The 22,838-nt window shown below is 32.8% G+C and overlaps 1 protein-coding gene across 3 annotated transcripts in view; it reads left to right on the top strand.

The window, feature by feature from the left end:
* The window catches only part of LOC143071080 (lysosome membrane protein 2-like), a 91,002-nt gene that overhangs the window by 44,264 nt on the left and 23,900 nt on the right, over positions 1-22,838 (top strand). The window lies entirely within an intron of this gene.

The raw sequence follows: 22,838 nt of genomic DNA, 5'->3' as shown, positions 1-22,838 counted from the left end.
ACGACTTACGGTTTCTGAGTTTTGGTGGCCAACCGACACCGATTAATTTTCATAGGGGCATAACCCTACCAATGAGTCGTTGAATCTTTTCGATCCAAATGTAACGAAGAACCGGGGTCTGGTCCTGAACAAATTTCACCCTTCGTTTATTTTCTAGCTATTACGGTTACGGTGTTGGAACGATAACAAGGTTTTTTGGTTTCGGAGGGATTACTCCGAACCGACAAAATATTTCGACTCACAGGGTGAGTTCCAGATAGGTATTCATGACACGGATACAAAGTGTGAACATGAAAGCGACATGGTTTACGGTTACGGAGGGAAATTTTGTCAAAGTTTGGCGGAACAAGAAGAATAATAATAATAATCAGAAGAAATACAGTAAGGTCTTTCCTTATAGATAAAGGAAAGACCTTAATTAAAATGTCAATTGTTCTTGAACAATTGAGAGGTCTTTCCTTTTATAATGTAAAATATATGTTCCAATAGACGTAGAATGTATTGAAAAGCTTTAAAACACACTGAAAATCCCTTAAATAAGGTCAAAAACGCATAATTCGCTATATGGGACATGACCTTGACCTTTGACCTTTTGACCTTTGTCAAGGTCATTGGTCCCCAATGTCATTGCTGAAGACCCCATGGGTCTAGGACCTTTGGTTATGTAGTAAAAGCTGATTTTGTCTTTTCAGAAACCTAAATCAGGGGTTATGCCCCTTACAGAAAGGTCAAATCTCTTTGGTCAAAATGTAACAAAGTTGCTCATTAATGACCCAAACATTTTCCACTATTTAAAACTTCTGTAAGTATAATGGTTTCTGAGATTATCCCATAACAAGGTGTAAGGTCAAAGGTCAAGGTCAACATACACATTTGACCTTGAGGTATTTTTCAAAGATACATGAATTGATGATGATTGGTGAAAATCCTAGGTGTCTACGACTTACGGTTTCTGAGTTTTGGTGGCCAACCAACACCGGTTAATTTTCATAGGGGCATAACCCTACCAATGAGTCGTTGAATCTTTTCGATCCAAATGTAACGAAGAACCGGGGTCTGGTCCTGAACAAATTTCACCCTTCGGTTTTTTTCTACCTATTACGGTTACGGTGTTGGAACGATAACAAGGTTTTTGGGTTTCGGAGGGATTACTCCGAACCGACAAAATATTTCGACTCACAGGGTGAGTTCCAGATAGGTATTCATGACACAGATACAAAGTGTGAATATGAAAGCGACACGTCTTACGGTTAACGCGGATAAATTTGTGAAAGTTTGGCGGAAGAATAATAATAATAATAAACAGAAGAAATACAGTAAGGTCTTTCCTTATAGAAAAAGGAAAGACCTTAATAATCAGAAGAAATACAGTAAGGTCTTTCCCTTTAGTAAAAGGAAAGACCTTAATTAAAATGTCAATTGTTCTTGAACAATTGAGAGGTCTTTCCTTTTTTAATGTAAAATACATGTTCCAATAGACATAGAATGTATTGAAAAGCTTTAAAACACACTGAAAATCCTTTAAATAAGGTCAAAAACACATAATTCGCTATATGGGACATGACCTTGACCTTTGACCTTTTGACCTTTGTCAAGGTCATTAGTCCCCAATGTCATTGCTGAAGACCCCATGGGTCTAGGACCTTTGGTTATATAGTAAAAGCTGATTTGGTCTTTTCAGAAACCTAAATCAGGGGTTATGCCCCTTACAGAAAGGTCAAATCTCTTCGGTCAAAATGTAACAAAGTTGCGCCTTAATGACCCAAACATTTTCCACTATTCAAAACTTCTGTAAGTATAATGGTTTCTGAGATTATCCCATAACAAGGTGTTAGGTCAAAGGTCAAGGTCAACATACACATTTGACCTTGAGGTATTTTTCAAAGTCACATGAATTGATGATGAATGGTGAAGATCCTAGGTGTCTACGACTTACGGTTTCTGAGTTTTGGTGGCCAACCGACACCGGTTAATTTTAATAGGGGCATAACCCTACCAATGAGTCGTTGAATCTTTTCGATTCAAATGTAACGAAGAACCAGGGTCTGGTCCTGAACAAATTCCACCCTTTGTTTTTTTTCTACCTATTACGGTTACGGTGTTGGAACGATAACAAGGTTTTTGGGTTTCGGAGGAATTACTCCGAACCGACAAAATATTTCGACTCACAGGGTGAGTTCTGGATAGGTATTCATGACACCGATACAAAGTGTGAACATGAAAGCGACACGTCTTACGGTTACGGAGGCTAACTTCGTCAAAGTTTGGCGGAACAAAAAGAATAATAATTAAAAACCAATTGTTCAGAGAACAATTGAAGGTCTTTCCACCAGTAAATATCTATTTTGATATTAAAATATTAAAAATCAGTCTAAAATGTCAGTTCCTATGGCTTTATGATGTATAGATATGAATTTTAACCAAAGGTCATAATCTAAAACGCCAAATTTACCTATGACCTTGACCTCAATTTCAAGGTCACAAACTGAGGATCTCAAATCAAAAGACCCTAGGTCTCTAATATGTATGGTTAATAAGTAATATCACTTTACGCATAATTTTAGATGTGGTAGGGGCTAAAACTCCCATTTATTGTCTACGCACCCTTTCAACCAAAATTATTATGTTACGACATGTCGCAACTAACAATTTAGTAAAAATAATTTGTCGATATCTGATAAGGTTAATGAAAATGAGTGAAAATAAGCCAAAATCAAAATTTAGAATATGACCTTGACCTTTGACCTTGACCTAATTTTCATTTTTTTGGACCAAGGATCTCAAATCAAAAGACCCTAGGTCTCTATCACTTATGGTTTTCCAGTTTAAAATACATTTCAAAATTTCAAATACAAAAGGGGAAATAACTCTCATATGGAATCTCTATACGGCTTCGGTCAAAATAAAACAGCACATCCTGAAGATGTAATGAGCAATTTGCAAAAATAAATTTGTCGGTTTCTTATACGGTTGTGAAGATTACGCGATAACAAGAAAAACAGTGTTCGGGGAGATAACTCTTATATGGGAAAGATTTTGGTTACACGGTGTCATTTACAAAAGCGTAATAACTGTTCGATATCATATACCATATGTCTAAGCGACATCTTGCGAAACAAAAAAATTGCGGAGGAACAAAAAGTTAGCGGAAGAAAAAAAATAATAATAATAATCAGAAGAAAACCAATAGGTCTTTCCACGGAAAAGTGGAAAGACCTAATTAAAAACCAATTGTTCAAAGAACAATTGAAGGTCTTTCAACTAATAAAGATCTATTTTGATATGAAAATATTAAAATTCAGTTGAAAATGTCAGTTCCTTTGGCTTTATGATGTATAAATATGAATTTAAAGCAAAGGTCAAAATCTAGAACGTCCAATTAACCTTTGACCTTGAACTCAATTTCAAGGTCATAGACTAAACATCTCGAATCAAAAGACACTAGTTCCTTAATATGTATGGTTCATGAGTAATATCACTTTACACATAATTCTAAATATAAGAGGGGCGAAAACTCCCGTTTATTGTCTACGCACCCTTGAAACCAAAATTTATAAGTTTTGACATGTCGCAACTAACAATTTAGTAAAAATAATTTGTCGATATCTTATAAGGTTAATGAAAATAAGTGAAAATAAGCCAAAATCAAAATTTAGAATTTGACCTTGACCTTTGACCTTGACCTAAATTTCATTTTTTTGGACCAAGGATCTTAAATCAAAAGACCCTAGGTCTCTATCACTTATGGTTTACCAGTTAGAAATGCATATCACCTATTTTATATATAAAAGGGGGGATAACTCTCATATGGAGTCTCCGGATAGCTTCGGTCAAAATTAATCAAATCATCTTGAGGATGTAACGAGCAATTTGGTAAAATAAATTTGTCGGTTTCTTATACGGTTGCGAAGCCTTAGAGATAACACGAAAAACAGTGTTCGGGGAGATAACTCTTACAAGGTAAAGGTTTTTGTTACGCGGTGTCAGTTTCAGAAGCGTATTAACTGTTCGATATCATATACCATATATCTAAGCGACATCTTGCGAAACACAAAAACAGTGAAGGAAAAAAAAGTTGGCGGAAGAAAAAAAATAATAATAATAATAATAATAATAATAATAATAATAATCAGAACAAATACAATAGGTCTTTCACCTGAAAGGTTGAAAGACCTAATAATAATAATAATAATAATAATAATAATAATAATAATCAGAAGAAATACAGTAAGGTCTTTCCCTTTAGTAAAAGGAAAGACCTTAATTAAAATGTCAATTGTTCTTGAACAATTGAGAGGTCTTTCCTTTTCGAAATGTAAAGTACATGTTCCAATAGGCGTAGAATGCATTGAAAAGCTCTCAAACACACACAAAACCGTTAAAAAATGACAAAAACAACAAATTCGATAATTTGGACATGACCTTGGCTTTTGACCTTGTAACCTTTGTGAAGGTCATTGGTCAACAATGTCATTGTAAAAGACCCCATGGGTCTAGGACTTTTCGTTCAAGGGTTAAAGCTAATTTTACCTTTTCAGAAACCGTAAACGGGGGTTATGCCCCTTAAGAATATGTCAAATCCTTTTTGGTCAAAATGTAAAAAAGTTGTGCTTCAGTCACCTAAACATTTTTCACTGTTTACTATTTCTGTAAGATTAACTGTTTTTGAGATATCGACTAACAAGTTCAAAGGTCAAGGTCAACCTTAAAAACATTTAAAACACACTAAAAATCATCAAAATAAGGTCAAAAACACATAATTCGCTATCTGGGACATGACCTTGACCTTTGACCTTGTGACCTTTGTCAAGGTCATTAGTCCCCAATGTCATTGCTGAAGACCCCAAGGGTCTAGGACCTTTGGTTATGTAGTAAAAGCTGATTTTGTCTTTTCAGAAACCTAAATCAGGGGTTATGCCCCTTAAAGAAAGGTCAAATCTCTTTGGTTAAAATGTAACAAAGTTGCGCATTAATGACCCAAACATTTTCCACTATTTAAAACTTCTGTAAGTATAATCGTTCCTGAGATTATCCCATTACAAGGTGTTAGGTCAAAGGTCAAGGTCAAGATACAAATATGGCCTTGAGGTATTTTACAAAGATACATGAATTGATGATGATTGGTGAAGATCCTAGGTGTCTACGACTTACGGTTTCTGAGTTTTGGTGGTCAACCGACACCGGTTTATTTTCATAGGGCATAACCCTACCAATGAGTCGTTGAATCTTTTCGATCCAAATGTAACGAAGAACCGGGGTCTGATCCTGAACAAATTTCACCCTTTGTTTTTTTTCTACCTATTACGGTTACAGTGTTGGAACGATAACAAGGTTTTTGGGTTTCGGAGGGATTACTCCGAACCGACAAAATATTTCGACTAACAGGGTGAGTTCCAGATAGGTATTCATGACACCGATACAAAGTGTGAACGTGAAAGCGACACGTCTTACGGTTAACGCGGCTAAATTTGTCAAAGTTTGGCGGAAAAAGAATAATAATAATAATAATAATAATAATAAACAGAAGAAATACAGTAAGGTCTTTCCCTTTTGTAAAAGGAAAGACCTTAATAATAATAATAATAATTAAACTGTCAATTGTTCTTGAACAATTGAGAGGTCTTTCCTTTTGTAATGTAAAATACATGTTCTTATAGATGTAGAATCTATTGAAAAGGTCAAGGTCAACCGTACAAAGCTTGAAAACACACTTAAAATCCATTATATGAGGTTAAAAACACTAAATTCGCTATCTGGGACATGACCTTGACCTTTGACCTTTTGACCTTTGTCAAGGTCATTAGTCCCCAATGTCATTGCAAAAGACCCCATGGGTCTAGGACCTTTGGTTATATAGTAAAAGCTGATTTTGTCTTTTCAGAAACCTAAAACAGGGGTTATGCCCCTTATTAAAAGGTCAAATCTCTTTGGTCAAAATGTAACAAAGTTGCGCCGTAATGACCCAAACATTTTCCACTATTTAAAACTTCTGTAAGTATAATGGTTTCTGAGATTATCCCATAACAAGGTATTAGGTCAAAGGTCAAGGTCAACATACAAATTTGACCTTGAGGTATTTTTCAAAGATACATGAATTGTTGATGATTGGTGAAGATCCTAGGTGTCTACGACTTACGGTTTCTGAGTTTTGGTGGCCAACCGACACGGGTTAATTTTCATAGGGGCATAACCCTACCAATGAGTCGTTGAATCTTTTCGATCCAAATGTAACGAAGAACCGGGGTCTGGTCCTGAACAAATTTCACCCTTTGTTTTTTTTCTACCTATTACGGTTATGGTGTTGGAACGATAACAAGGTTTTTGGGTTTCGGAGGGATTACTCCGAACCGACAAAATATTTCGACTCACAGGGTGAGTTCCAGATAGGTATTCATGACATCTATACAAAGTTTGAATATGAAAGCGACACGTCTTACGGTTAACGCGGCTAAATTTGTCAAAGTTTAACGGAAGAATAATAATAATAATTAAAATGTCAATTGTTCTTGAACAATTGAGAGGTCTTTCCTTTTATAATGTAAAATATATGTTCAAATAGACGTAGAATGTATTGAAAAGCTTTAAAACACACTGAAAATCCTTTAAATAAGGTCAAAAACACATAATTCGCTATATGGGACATGACCTTGACCTTTGACCTTTTGACCTTTGTCAAGGTCATTAGTCCCCAATGTCATTGCTGAAGACCCCATGGGTCTAGGACCTTTGGTTATATAGTAAAAGCTGATTTTGTCTTTTCAGAAACCTAAAACAGGGGTTATGCCCCTTATAAAAAGGTCAAATCTCTTTGGTCAAAATGTAACAAAGTTGCGCCTTAATGACCCAAACATTTTCCACTATTCAAAACTTCTGTAAGTATAATGGTTTCTGAGATTATCCCATAACAAGGTGTTAGGTCAAAGGTCAAGGTCAACATACAAATTTGACCTTGAGGTATTTTTTAAAGATACATGAATTGATGATGATTGGTGAAGATCCCATGTGTCTACGACTTACGGTTTCTGAGTTTTGGTGGCCAACCGACACCGGTTAATTTTCATAGGGGCATAACCCTACCAATGAGTCGTTGAATCTTTTCGATCCAAATGTAACGAAGAACCGGGGTCTGGTCCTGAACAAATTTCACCCTTTGTTTTTTTTCTACCTATTACGGTTATGGTGTTGGAACGATAACAAGGTTTTTGGGTTTCGGAGGGATTACTCCGAACCGACAAAATATTTCGACTCACAGGGTGAGTTCCAGATAGGTATTCATGACACCTATACAAAGTGTGAATATGAAAGCGACACGTCTTACGGTTAACGCGGCTAAATTTGTCAAAGTTTGACGGAAGAATAATAATAATAATAATAATAATAATAATAATAAACAAAAGAAATACAGTAAGGTCTTTCCCTTTTGTAAAAGGAAAGACCTTAATTAAAATGTCAATTGTTCTTGAACAATTGAGAGGTCTTTCCTTTTATAATGTAAAATATATGTTCAAATAGACGTAGAATGTATTGAAAAGCTTTAAAACACACTGAAAATCCTTTAAATAAGGTCAAAAACACATAATTCGCTATATGGGACATGACCTTGACCTTTGACCTTTTGACCTTTGTCAAGGTCATTAGTCCCCAATGTCATTGCTGAAGACCCCATGGGTCTAGGACCTTTGGTTATATAGTAAAAGCTGATTTTGTCTTTTCAGAAACCTAAAACAGGGGTTATGCCCCTTATAAAAAGGTCAAATCTCTTTTGTCAAAATGTAACAAAGTTGCGCCTTAATGACCCAAACATTTTCCACTATTCAAAACTTCTGTAAGTATAATGGTTTCTGAGATTATCCCATAACAAGGTGTTAGGTCAAAGGTCAAGGTCAACATACAAATTTGACCTTGAGGTATTTTTCAAAGATACATGAATTGATGATGATTGGTGAAGATCCTAGGTGTCTACGACTTACGGTTTCTGAGTTTTGGTGGCCAACCGACACCGGTTAATTTTCATAGGGGCATAACCCTACCAATGAGTCGTTGAATCTTTTCGATCCAAATGTAACGAAGAACCGGGGTCTGGTCCTGAACAAATTTCACCCTTTGTTTTTTTTCTACCTATTACGGTTACGGTGTTGGAACGATAACAAGGTTTTTGGGTTTCGGAGGGATTACTCCGAACCGACAAAATATTTCGACTCACAGGGTGAGTTCCGGATAGGTATTCATGACACCGATACAAAGTGTGAACATGAAAGCAACACGTCTTACGGTTAACGCGGCTAAATTTGTCAAAGTTTAACGGAAGAATAATAATAATAATAATAATAATAATAATAATAAACAAAAGAAATACAGTAAGGTCTTTCCCTTTTGTAAAAGGAAAGACCTTAATAATAATAATAATAAACAAAAGAAATACAGTAAGGTCTTTCCCTTTTGTAAAAGGAAAGACCTTAATAATAATCAGAAGAAATACAGTAAGGTCTTTCCCTTTAGTAAAAGGAAAGACCTTAATAATAATAATAATAATAATAATAATAATCAGAAGAAATACAGTAAGGTCTTTCCCTTTAGTAAAAGGAAAGACCTTAATTAAAAATCAATTCTTCAGAGAACAATTGAAGGTCTTTCCACCTCGATAATAAGAATGAAATTTAAAAAAAAGATGTTAGAAAAGGTCACTCCTTGTTGATGTAATTTGGTACCTCAAACTGATATAAAAAAATAAAATTAAGAGGTATATGCAGAAGACTTAATTGTTTTATAATGATGAACAACATAGAATTTAAAGCAAAGGTCAAAATCTAGACCTTTGACCTTGACCTCAATTTCAAGGTCATAGGTCAGTGATCTCAAATCAAAAGACCCCAGGTCAATCACTTGTATGGTTGTGGAGAAATACCGATTTCAAATACAAAAGGGGAGAAAACTCTTATAAGGATTGACCAAAACACTTCAACTTAAATGAGTTGAAGTTGCCCCTTATTGTAAACAGTAATTTGGCAAACACATCATATCATTAACTGTTACAGTTTCTTTCGAATATAGATTACAAGCAAAATCTAAAATTTAGAATATGACCTTGACCTTCAACCTTGACCTCAATTTCAAGGTCATGTATTAGTGAACTCAAATTGGAAGGTCCGAGGTCAATCACTTGTATGGTTGTGGAGAAATAACGATTTTAAATACATAAGGGGAGAAAACTCCTATAAGAGTTAACCAAAACACTTCGACTGAATAGGTTGAAGTTGCGCCCTATTGTAAACAGTAATTTGGCAAAAATATCATATCATTAACTGTAACAGTTTATTTTGAATAACGATAACAAGCAAAATTCAAAATTTATAACATGACCTTGACCTTTGACCTTGACCTCAATTTCCTTAAAATGGACCAAGGACTTCATATCAAAAGACTGTAGGCCTCTACGACTTATACCGTATGAATTTATCCAACATATCGTCTATCTTAAATTTTCAAAGGGAAACAACTCCCATAAGATGTCTTCCGATCACTCCAGTCAAAATAAAACAAAACATTCTTAAGAGTAGACGAACAATTTGTTGAAAACAGTTTGTAAAAATCTTTTACGGTTTTAGAGATACAGCGATAACAAGAAAAAGGGGACGCGGGGAGATAACTCCTATAAGAATAAGTGTTCGGTCACACAGGGTGAGTTTTTAAACCCCCATTACTGTACAACATCATTGGCCAAACATCCATTCGATATGTTGTAAAACGAAAAAGCATCTCAGACAGCAGAAGAAAAAAAAAAAAAAAATAAAAACCAATTCTTCAGAGAACAATTGAAGGTCTTTCCACCTCGATAATTAGAATGAAATTGAGAAAAAGATGTTAGAAAGGGTCACTCCTTGTTGATGTAATTTGGTACCTCAACTGATATAGAAAAATAAGATTAATAAGTATATGCAGAAGACTTAATTGTTTTATAATGAACAAAAACAAATTTAAAGCAAAGGTCAAAATCTAGAACGTCAAGTTGACCTTTGACCTTGACCTCAATTTCAAGGTCATAGGTCAGTGATCTCAAATCAAAAGACCCCAGGTCAATCACTTGTATGGTTGAAAAGAAATATCGATTTCAAAGACAAAAGGGGAGAAAACTCATAAAAGGGTTGACCAAAACACTTCGACTTAAATGGGTTGAAGTTGCCCCTTGTTGTAAACAATAATTTGGCAAACACATCGTATCATTAACTGTTACATTTTCTTTTGAATAACGATAACAAGCAAAAATCAAAATTTATAACATGACCTTGACCTTTGACCTTGACCTCAATTTGAAGGTCATGGGTCAGTGAACTTAAATTAGAAGGTCCGAGGTCAATCACTTGTATGGTTGTGGAGAAATAATGATTTCAAATACATAAGGGGAGAAAACTCCTATAAGGGTTAACCAAAACACTTCGACTGATTAATTTGAAGTTGCGCCTTATTGTAAACAGTGATTTTGCAAACATATCATATCATTAACTGTTACAGTTTCTTTTGAATAACGATAACAAGCAAAATTCAAAATTTATAACATGACCTTGACCTTTAACCTTGACCTCAATTTTCTTTATTTGGACCAAGGACTTCATATCAAAAGACTGTAGGCCTCTACAACTTATACTGTATGAATTAACCCAACATATCGTTTATTTTAAATTTTCAAAGGGAAATAACTCCCATAAGATGTCTTCTGATTCCCTCAGTCCAAGTAAAACAAATCATTCTTAAGAGTAGACGAACAATTTGGTGAAAACAGTTTGTAAAAATCTTATACGGTTTTAGAGATATAGCGATAACAAGAAAAAGGGGACGCGGGGAGATAACTCCTATAAGAATAAGTGTTCGGTCACACAGGGTGAGTTTTGAAACCTCCATTACTGAACAACATCGTTGGCCAAACATCCATTAGATATGTTGTAAAACAAAAAAGCATCTCAGACGGCAGAAGAAAAAAAAAAAAAAAAAAAAAAATAATCAGAAGAAAAACAAAAGGTCTTTCCACGAAAAGTGGAAAGACCTAATTAAACTGTCAATTGTTCTTGAACAATTGAGAGGTCTTTCCTTTTGTAATGTAAAATACATGTTCAAATAGACGTAGAATGTATTGAAAAGCTTTAAAACACACTGAAAAACCTTTAAATAAGGTTAAAAACACCAAATTCGCTATATGGGACATGACCTTGACCTTTGACCTTTTGACCTTTGTCAAGGTCATTAGTCCCCAATGTCATTGCCGAAGACCCCATGTGTCTAGGACCTTTGGTTATATAGTAAAAGATGATTTTGTCTTTCCAGAAACCTAAAACAGGTGTTATGCCCCTTAAAAAAAGGTCAAATCTCTTCGGTCAAAATGTAACAAAGTTGTGCCGTAATGACCCAAACATTTTCCACTATTTAAAACTTCTGTAAGTATAATGGTTTTTGAGTTGTTCTGATAACAAGGTGTTAGGTCAAAGGTCAAGGTCAACATACACATTTGACCTTGAGGTATTTTTGAAAGTCTCATGAATTGTTGATGAATGGTGAAGATCCTAGGTCTCTACGATTTACGGTTTCTGAGTTTTGGTGGTCCACCGACACCGGTTAATTTTCAAAGGGGCATAACCCTACCAATGAGTCGTTGAATCTTTTCGAATCAAATGTAACGAAGAACCGGGGTCTGGTCCTGAACAAATTTCACCCTTCGTTTTTTTTTCTATCTATTACGGTTACGGTGTTGGAACGATAACAAGGTTTTTTGGTTTCGGAGGGATTACTCCGAACCGACAAAATATTTCGACTAACAGGGTGAGTTCCGGATAGGTATTCATGACACCGATACAAAGTGAGAACATGAAAGCGACACGTCTTACGGTTTAGGCTGCTAACTTCGTCAAAGTTTGGCGGAAAAAGAATAATAATAAACAGAAGAAATACAGTAAGGTCTTTCCTTATAGAAAAAGGAAAGACCTTAATAATCAGAAGAAATACAGTAAGGTCTTTCCCTTTAGTAAAAGGAAAGACCTTAATAATAATAATAATCAGAAGAAATACAGTAAGGTCTTTCCTTATAGAAAAAGGAAAGACCTTAATAATAATCAGAAGAAATACAGTAAGGTCTTTCCCTTTAGTAAAAGGAAAGACCTTAATAATCAGAAGAAATACAGTAAGGTCTTTCCTTATAGATAAAGGAAAGACCTTAATAAAACAAAGTAAGAGATGCGAACTGGTTTTTTTCGCGCCTAAATCCAAATAGCTGTGAAATATATACCAAAATAGGTGAATATTTAGGACATTTCACGAACAGATCGTGCAGGTGTTTTATAACTAACAGGTAAGATGTTGTTGCAGAAAAAATATTCATTTCAACACAATTATTAAAGTTGTATAACGTAGAATAGGTTTTGTCATTCAGTTTCTTCATATTGAACTGAATTCCACTACATGATGCTTTCTTTGTGCGAGTCATGTTTACTGTCGAATAATGATACTATCTTTCATTTTCACTGTAGAGCGATTCATTAGTATTGTATATGCGGCGCATTTTCATTGTATGATATATTTATTTTTTCATCTATTACAGCGTATTTTTTAAGCATGTAAAGCAAGACTTTTGTTAGCGTGCTTGCTTTGTTTATTTTTTTGTACAATCATTATGATAACACCCAATTTAATTCAAATATAATAATTATATAAATACAGGTTAAACTATGCCGATACATATTGTTTAAAGATGTCAATCTTATTTACAAAGTTTGTATAAACAATTATACAAACTAAGCAATCAAGTCAACCAAAGTTTTGCTTTACATGCATTAGGAAATAAGCTGTAAAGCCTTAATTTAGCCGACTTGCTCAAACAATAGATAAAGTAAGAGACGGATTTGATAAAAATTAACTTACGGGGAAAGTTTGGTTTTAAAACACTCTAAATAAATTCAATAGAAATAACATTTATTTCAAATGTATTCCATTTTTAAAATTTCTTATGAATCGTATAGGGATCTTTATCCTTGTTTTTTTTATCCATTTCCATATCCTTGTTTTTTTTTATCCATTTCCATGACACTTCACAACTAATTACGTACATCTTGATAAAGATTGAATCGTTGGTTATCCCGTTTAAAAGGTTTTACACTGGGGCCCTTTATAACTTGCTGTTCGGTGTGAGCCAAGACTCCATGTTGAAGACCGTATTTTGACGTATAAAGGTATACTTTTATAAATTGTGACTCGTTTTGAGAGTTGTCTCATTGCCACATATGACATCTTATCTATCTGTGGCTCAACCCGAAACAAGACGGGATAAAAAGGGATAAAAACACACTTTTTTAATATATTTATAATGGGCTTAATATGAGTCAGAAAAGAGTAGAATAGTGGGTCGCGTTGGGGTATAAGCGTGACGCGGAATTGCCGATTTTTTTGTAAGCGTGACACGTAATAGTCAAATGATTGTGTCGTGAAAACGAGAAATAAAGTATAGCGGGACACGGAAAATTTAAAAAAAAATGAGAACTGCATAGTATAAGCGGGATACGGGAATCTGATAAAGAAGTAAGCGGTATCAGGGATCAGACCCCCCCCCCCCCCCCCAATGAGACCCCAGAATAAGATATTTTTTTATCTTCATCCTATTGTTACAGTCATGCCTTCAATAACAAATGTATCCCATGCATGCATTTTTATAGACAAAAGACCTTATGGATATTTGGGGTTCTTTGACATGCTGAATCTGACCTTGTATCCAGTTTGGGGATTTTTACCAAGTTACCGAAATAGCCCACATAGAGGTCCAAATGGTCTAAGAATCATCAAACATGAATTGTAGCATGCATGTTGTGTACAATTACCCAAATGTGCATTGTTTGACCTCTGTGGTAGTATCCACTCGCGGATCTAGAAATTTTTATAAGTAGGGGTCCAATGACTACCTAAGAGGGGGCCCGCTCCAGTGATTCCATATAAAAGTAACCAAATGTTTTCCCAAAAAGGGGGCAACCCCCTGTCCCCCTAAATCCTCCTCTGGTATCGAGCTGTTCATTACGGATAATTTTTTTTGTATCAAGGGTGCTCTACTTCACGTACCAATGCAAACACAAAAGTTCGCCCACACCTTACATTTCATGTTTTAATGACTGTGGATAATTTATGTCACATACCGTTTCAACTTATACAGTTAAAATCATGCAAGCAACAATCGAGTCAAGAACATTTGTTCTACCAAAAAAACTGTCTTTTTAAGAATATGGAAATTGAAGCAGTTGAGGGTACTACTGGGGAAAGTTAATCTTTTATAAGCTTTTCTGTCACCATTGCGTTTCAAGATGCATATTTCTCTGTTCGCAAGTGTATTTATTGCGTGGAAGATAACGTCCTCAAATGTACTTGTCTCTATTTTACACAGACTGCACTTAAACTCCGCAATATCAATCTTTGACTTCAAAAAAATACAGAAATATCTTTTAATTTTTTTTTAAATCAAGGAAAAACGTAATTTGAAGAATACAATATGACATTTTGAGAAGCGTTTTTGTTACAAGTTTGAAAAGATATATATTTGGTAAAGAATGAATGAGGAGTTTGTATTTCAATTTGAAAATACATTTATCATAAATTCTAAAGTCATCAACTAAGTTTTTTCATTTGTTTCAAGTGCATTTATCACATAATTCTACAATAAAAATTCCTCGCATCTTCGAAAATTCCACATCAGAAATGACTGCACTAACAGTGATAATTCATCGCATTTATAGTTAAAATGGATCGCTTTCAAAAATCGATATGCTATATTATGTTGCTTTTATAACACTTATTTGAACTTTAATGCTATGTTTGTACATAATAAAGACATATCACAATGAAAATATGTAAAAACTTTCCTTCAAATCAATTAATTTGGTATTTTCAAAACGTAAACAAATACAGTTTTCCCATGATCCTTTATTCTACAATAGACATACCCGCATATGACAGTGAAAATGAACTAGCTGGATTCGCACTTTATATACACTGTAGATATCAAACTAAAAATGATTGCATTTTGGACATGACTTTTATCTGGAAAGGATTCAAAACTGTCTTATTTAGCTTATCAATTATTATACAAATTGTCGGTCGACAATCAATTTGAATCGCCATGGTTAAAGTTTTTAAGAAACGTTTTTGATGATACTGGCTTTTCCTATATTTGGACAACTCAGCTTTTTCCTAGCTCAGACTGGCTTATCCCTTCGATAAAGATGCGCCTACATGATCAATTTACACAGTTATATTACAATGCAAAGTTTAATCAAACTCAGTTAAATATTGCTGCCAAAGGCAGAAAATGTTTATCAATGTTGTATGGTAAAATAAAACATATGCGTTTAAATGTACAAACAAAATTGTATTTATTTGATGTCTATGTATCACCTGTTTTATTATATGGAAGTGAAATATGGGGTTTTCATAATGCATCTGATATAGAAAAACTTCATATAGAATTTTGTAAAAATATTTTGACTGTTAAAAAATCCACTGCTACCGCAATGGTTTATTCTGAGTTGGGAAGATTTCCTTTATTGATATCTCGGAAAGTAAAAATATTAAAATATTGGATTCGTCTATTACGGACGAGAAATTGTATTCTTAATGCTATATATAATGATATGTATGATGAGTGTGAATCAGGAAATAAGTCATCATGGGTTAATAATGTTAAATGTATGTTACTTAGCCTAGGTTTTGGACATGTGTGGTATGCACAGAATGTTGTATGCGAAGAAGCATTTATTATTTTATTCAAACAAAGGCTTATTGACCATTTTCTTCAAGAAAGAAATATGTTTTTCGATTCATCATCAAAATGTACTATCTATAAACACCTTGTGGATAATGTTCATTTGCAGTTTTATTTGACAAAAAATTTAAGTCCACAATGTATTAGATTTTTAACTAAGTATAGACTGTGTTCACACAAATTGAATATTGAATATGGTAGATTCATTAAAAAAGCAAAAAATGAAAGATTATGTATCTTATGTAACCAGGGTGACATCGAGGATGAGTTTCATTTTATTTTAAAATGTCCAAAATATGACAATATTAGAAAAATGTATATAAAAAGGTATTATTATACAAATGCATCTGTTTTTAAATTAGTTCAATTATTGTCAACAAAGAATGTTTCGGAATTATCTAATTTAGGAAAATATCTGAAATACGCCACAGATATAAAATTTTGATGACAATCTTCTGAATGATTTATACTATGTAGTCTTGCCTCCTATTGTATTTAAAATGTTCTGTTATGATATACATGTACATATTTATGATATACCTATAAGCTGTATTGCTTTTGGTTTGAAATAAACTATTAAACTATTAAACACAGGAATGGCATTCACTTATGTTAAATTCTATTGGAAGGTAAAGATATCTATACGCTGTGTAAGTTTAGAACCACAAATCATAGACTTCCTATAAGATAAGATAAGATAAGATAAGATAAGAATTTTATTAATCTAACCAAGAACCCATAAAGGGCATCATTTTACAACACAATATGATTGGAAAAAGCAAAACAGAAGACTAATACATACTATAACGTTATGAACAGGATCAGAGCCTAACACACAATGTGTTTTATATAACTATTATATTAAATCTTATAACAATAAAATACTAAATTACTTCATATATTTTGTTTACATCTGGATCTTATTTCTAAACCTTTAATAATGTAATTTCCTAGGCACATGAGAGTTGGTAAATGTTCATTTGTGAACAGCCAGAAATATTTCTTATCATTAGGTAGTTCTTTAAAATTAGTACAAAAAGTGATAACTTTATCAAATAATAATTTCCTCTGTTCATCATATAATGGACAATTTACTGTAAAATGGGTCTCATCTTCAATAGAATTTGATCCATGTGATAAGCAGTGATGACATAGACGTTGAGTTCTCTCTATGTATTTTTTATTATATCTATCTTTCTCAATTTTAAGATCATGAGCACTTATTCTCATTTTACATATAGCTCTTCTTATACTAAAATCTTTAATTGATAAATAAGCCTCCTTTACAAAGTTAGTCTTGAGGTTATAGAAACAGGACGGTGGATATTGTATAGAAAGAGAAAATAGAAAATGTTTGAAATGTAATAATAACTGTTTTGGTGACGAATATCACTATATTCTGGAATGTAAATTATTTGAAAATGGCAGAAAAAAACTAATTGATTAAAATTTGCGGCAAAGGCCAAATATTTTGAAATTCACAGAAATAATGAGTTAATTTGTACTAACAAGTTTAAATTAGAAAAACTATGTAGATTTATACTCCAAATAAATAAATCATTTGTTCTCTAGGCAATATGTAACATAACCCCCATTTTGTATATTCTGTACATACTGATATATGTGTATGTGTGTATTTAACGATAGTTAGTGTATGTCTGTGTGTATGTGTGTATATATGTTTGTGTATAAGATGTTATTATAAATAAGTTTGTTTTCATTGCTATATATATGTATGTATATTTCTGAACCGTTGTACCTTTTGGTTTATGAGAATAAAGATTATTATTACTATATTACATATGTAAGCGTATTATCATTCCACAGCTAGTGTTTTTATACCGGGTAACTTTTTTTCACTAGAGACTGTTAGATGTAAATAGTGTGAATTAAAGCGTTGATCTTGATATCATTCAGATTTGTTTATATTAAACCGATTATTGTTTACATAAATTATTAGGTTAAAATTAATATAATTTCAAAAGCCAGTTTGATTAATACAATACAATACAATACAATACAATATTTTTATTTTCCAAATTAAAGGGCCCATTAAGAGCATAACATTAATTACAACATGACATAAACATTACAGAGTGATTAAAGAAACATAAAATAATAATTGAAATTCAAATGCATGAAGAAAGGATCAGTGGTCAAGGGGAGATAATTTTGATATATTTTAGAGTATCTAACTAATTTTCTGATTTTCTAAGTTGCAGGCCTTTATCCAGGTATGCACATAAAATAGATAGAAATCTGCTATCTTCATTAATCGTGATCCATGAAAAAAAATCATTTATATTTAAACTATTTAAACTGGGGTATTTTTTTTTATATAATCAGTGATATCTCTTCTGAGGTTATTGTAAATAGGGCATTCCAGAAGAAAGTGCATTTCATTTTCAATACAATTTGTATTGCAATATAAACATATCCTCTCATGTCGAGGTAATATTTCGTATTTACCACATACATTAGTAATTCGTTCATGTCTGCCAGTTTCTATTCTTAAACAGTGATTGCTAAGTCTGTATTTTGTTAACAAATGTTTTTGTGGGTGCTTTAAATCTAAATAATTTTCATAGTCAAATGACTTTTTGAATGAAAAATAAGTGTCCAATTTGCCTTGATTCTGTAAATAAAAATCTCGCATTTTCTCCCAATCATTTTGAAAATTTAATTTGAGCTGTTTTTTCAATAAGTTTTTAAATTTATTTTTTCCTAGATTTTTACATATATTTAGGTCAATACCCAATTTTTCACTGTAGAAAATGATATTAGAGAGCCATGAATTATTGGAACTGGTTTGACCTTTACTTTCTATCGTTTTTAACTCAGCATAAGCATTTTTCAATAAATCAGATGGAGAATTCTCTAGTCTATGCCAATACATAAACATATGTGTTAGCAAATTTATATAAAGAGGATATCTACCCAATTCAGACAGGACTGCTACATTTGTGCACATCTTTGTAACACCAATAATATACTTACAAAATTTTAAATTTAGCTTCTCAAACTCCCAATCTTTAAATATGTCATAAAGGGACAAATTTTTCCTTTTAGAAGTAATGTTAATAACACCCCAATTTTCACAACCATAAGTTACAATTGGCTGTATACAGTGATCAAATAAATGCAAAAGAGTTTTAATAGGAGGATTAGATGATTTCAAATCTTTATAAAGTTTAAAACTGGCCTTTTGACCTTTTTGGAATAATTGTTTCCTGGCTTCATTAAAGTTTCCAGTATTTTGGATGACTATGCCAAGATATTTGTATTGTTTAACACATTCAATAGAATTATTTCCTACATTGAAATTTTCATTAAGGAGTCTACCACTCCTATTGAATATTATAATCTTGGTTTTCTTCACATTTATTTCCATACACCAATCTTTGCAGAATGTGCACAAAGTGTCAAGTCTCTTCTGAAGCCCTTCTTTTGAGTCAGATATTAATACAAGATCATCAGCATAAAGTAGACATGGTATCTTTTCATCATTTAAATTGACATCATCATAATTGTTAGATAATATATCTGGCAAATCATTAATAAACAGTTTAAACAATGTGGGACTCAAAACGTCACCTTGTCGTACACCAACATTATATCTAAAAAAAATCAGTTATTTTGTCTTCTACTTTAACACACACTTTGTCGTTACTATACATAGATTTCAAAATGTTATAAAAAATACCATTATTTGTTTTAATGAAGCCAGGAAACAGTTTGTATAATATACCAATATGAATAACCTTGTCAAAGGCCTTGCGAAAATCTACAAAACATATATACAATTTACCTTTGCCTCTTTTAACATATTAATAGATATTGACATAGAAGATACTATTTTATATCGAAGCCTTCCAAAACGCAAGCAATCCAGTATGAATATTACAAATGGTGATAATTTAAAAGCATATGATTTGATGGATTTGATTAGAAAAAATATTAAAATCTAATTTGTAAATATAGTATAATTGAATGTGTTAACATTCCAGGTACAAAATTACTAGTGCAAACATTCCTGATTCAAAACATTTGTGTGAACATTTCGTGGATGAAAAACACTAAACATTTTTTTACCTAAATCAGCTGTGCAAGTTTTAGTTAATGAAATAACCCCCCAAAAATACCAAGCCTCATTTAAAAAAAATATATTTCCCTTAAAAAAACTCTTTTTAGAATCAGATCATGAGTGGTGGATATTTTACACTGGACCCAGAATAAAAATCCTAGTGAGGTTTTGTTGGTAGATAAAAAAAATACAAGGAATTTTCATCTTCCGGATAGAGTACACTGGCGGAATCAAACACTAAACATTTTTTTACCTAAATCAGCTGTGCAAGTTTTAGTTAATGAAATAACCCCCCAAAAATACCAAGCCTCATTTAAAAAAAAATATATTTCCCTTAAAAAACTCTTTTTAGAATCAGATCATGAGTGGTAGATATTATACACTGGACCCAGAATAAAAATCCTAGTGAGGTTTTGTTGGTAGATAAAAAAAATACAAGGAATTTTCATCTTCCGGATAGAGTACACTGGCGGAATCAAACCACTGTTATACCTCACAAAATCTTGTTAGGCACTGACTATACCTCACGAAATCTTGTTAGGCGCTATAAACACAAAAACGTTCCCATTGATAAAACTCAACGTTTGTTTAAATCATGATTTGTCTACATGTAGTATATAGTCAATGTAGACTTTGTGAGGGTATATTGACACAAAACAAGGTGTTTAGAACATGAATTTTAACATGTATACTTAAAGAAGAAACATTTTTTTGAAATAGGTTGATATTTGTAACAATTTTTAATAAAGTTCTTTACCGAATTATTTGTCTAAACTCGATATATATATATTATATATAACAAGTCAAAAAGGGTACAATGAATGTTCATTTTATAGTTATTTAATGGTGATTTTGTACCCTTTTTGACTTGTTATATATTATATTTTGTAGTGTACAGAATCATATTACATGATCCATCGCCCTGTAAGATTGATCGTTGACTATTTATTCAGTCATTATATATATATATTGAGTATTGACTTGTGTTTAAGTGTATGGATCTCTCTTACATTATTGTACCACAAGGTTCTATATCACAAAAGGAAGGCTGGGATTGAGTTTCGGGGGTAATTGCCCAATTGATGTGGGAATTAGGGGCCAAAAAAGGGCCGAAAAAAAGCATTTTTATAGTTTCCTTACAATAACTCGTGTTTAAGAATATGGATCTCTCTGAAATCGTACTACAAGGTTCCATTCTACAAAGGAGAGGCTGGGTTTGAGTGTGGGGGTAATTTTCCAAGGAAGGGGGGGGGGGGGTAAAAAAGTTTGGGGGTTCCAATTTTTTCTTAGGGGTTCAAATTGTTTTTTTTTTCAAAATTTTTGATATTTAAATTTTTTTTTAAATTTTCAAGAAGAATCTTTAATTGCACAATATTGTACAATACATTTGTAAGATCTTGACATTTATTTCGTGTCAGAAGCCTATACTACGTCAAAATTTGATCACAATCCAAATTCAGACAGAATCAAACTTGAATATTGTGTCCAAATTTGCCACAACTGTTCAGGGTTCAACCTCTGCGGTCGTATCAGGCTGCGATCAGCGGAGCATTTTATTGTAAGTGGGAACGTAATTGAGTTTAGTGTAAGTGTAGAGTACATTTACACCACATCGAGTTTAGCTCAAAGTGAACACGACCTAATTTGTAAACCTCAGCGTCGAGAATATACCATTTCGTAACACGTCTATAAACGACGATCAAAGACAAAATGGCACATGTTCTCAATATCCAATCCAAATTTCACATGTTAAATCAGATATATATAAATTTAGCTCTAAACAAGTTACAATTTAAGAAAGATGTCGAACATCTATATACGTTTACCATTGATATATCTAGAATATATAAATAATGTTGAGATTGTTTCTCAATTCAAATGTCGTTTTCTTTATTGAAGTTGTATAATGAGTCTACATTTTGAACTGACTTGTTCGGATATTCCAAAGTTAAATTATTGAGGGGATACATGTTTGGGAAGTCAGTGTCAGTCGGCAAAATGGTAGAATAATCTTTAAATATAGATAAGAAGATGTGGTACGAGTCCCAATGAGACAACTCTCCATCCAATCACAATATATATATAAAAAGTTAAGAATTATAAGTCAAAGTACGGCCTTCAACATGAAGCTTTAGCTCATGCAAACTCAAGCAATAAAGGACCCCAGAATGGCTAGCGGAAAACAATTCATTCTGGAAAAACAACTGTCTAATCTATAATATAAAAAAAAAGAAACGAGAAACACCTATGAATCACACCAACAAACGACAACCACTAACAAATAGGTTCCTGACTTAGGACAGGTGCATAGAAATGCAGTGGGTATACTTATTAACGTTTTGACAGGAGCTAACATTCAAACAATACAGATAAAAAGACACGGTATAAAATATTAATTGCAATGGCTTAACTGTTGTCCATTGACGCAAGCTGAACAATATAAGATCATCCCTTTTAATATACGCTGCAAATATCGCCTATCGCCTACGATGAAACAATCCGGAAGTTTATATAACTTTAAAGTGGAATCTGAATACCAAGGGGCTTCGTAGGTATACTCTTAATATGCTTTTATCAATTTTATACAAAACCATGGAGTTATAATAATGTAATTTTGTACTTCAATTTAAATAACATTTTCACCCGTTTTTGCAATGTCAATCATTATACGGCGTAAAGAGAGATGACTCTTACTCTTATTTAATTATATTGTGTAAGCTCTACTTACATGTAAATAAAAAGAAGATCACGTCAACATATTCTTCTTGGATAGCAATATCAATGTACCACGTAAATGCATGTTTCAGAAAAAAATTCATCCTATCAGTATTTGAAGCAATAGATTAAAACCAAATGAGAATCCCTGTATAGATACCTTTCCATACACTATTCCATGTATTATAGTTTGGTTTTTATTGACAAAGTGGTGTCAGACAAATCGGTATGTCAATGATGTTTGTGCAGAGAGAATAT

This window comes from Mytilus galloprovincialis, chromosome 4 (genome assembly GCF_965363235.1).
Source record: "Mytilus galloprovincialis chromosome 4, xbMytGall1.hap1.1, whole genome shotgun sequence".
Classification (NCBI taxonomy): domain Eukaryota; kingdom Metazoa; phylum Mollusca; class Bivalvia; order Mytilida; family Mytilidae; genus Mytilus; species Mytilus galloprovincialis.
The sequence above is the reverse complement of the archived record's forward strand: the minus strand, read 5'-3'. Positions and strand labels throughout refer to the sequence as shown.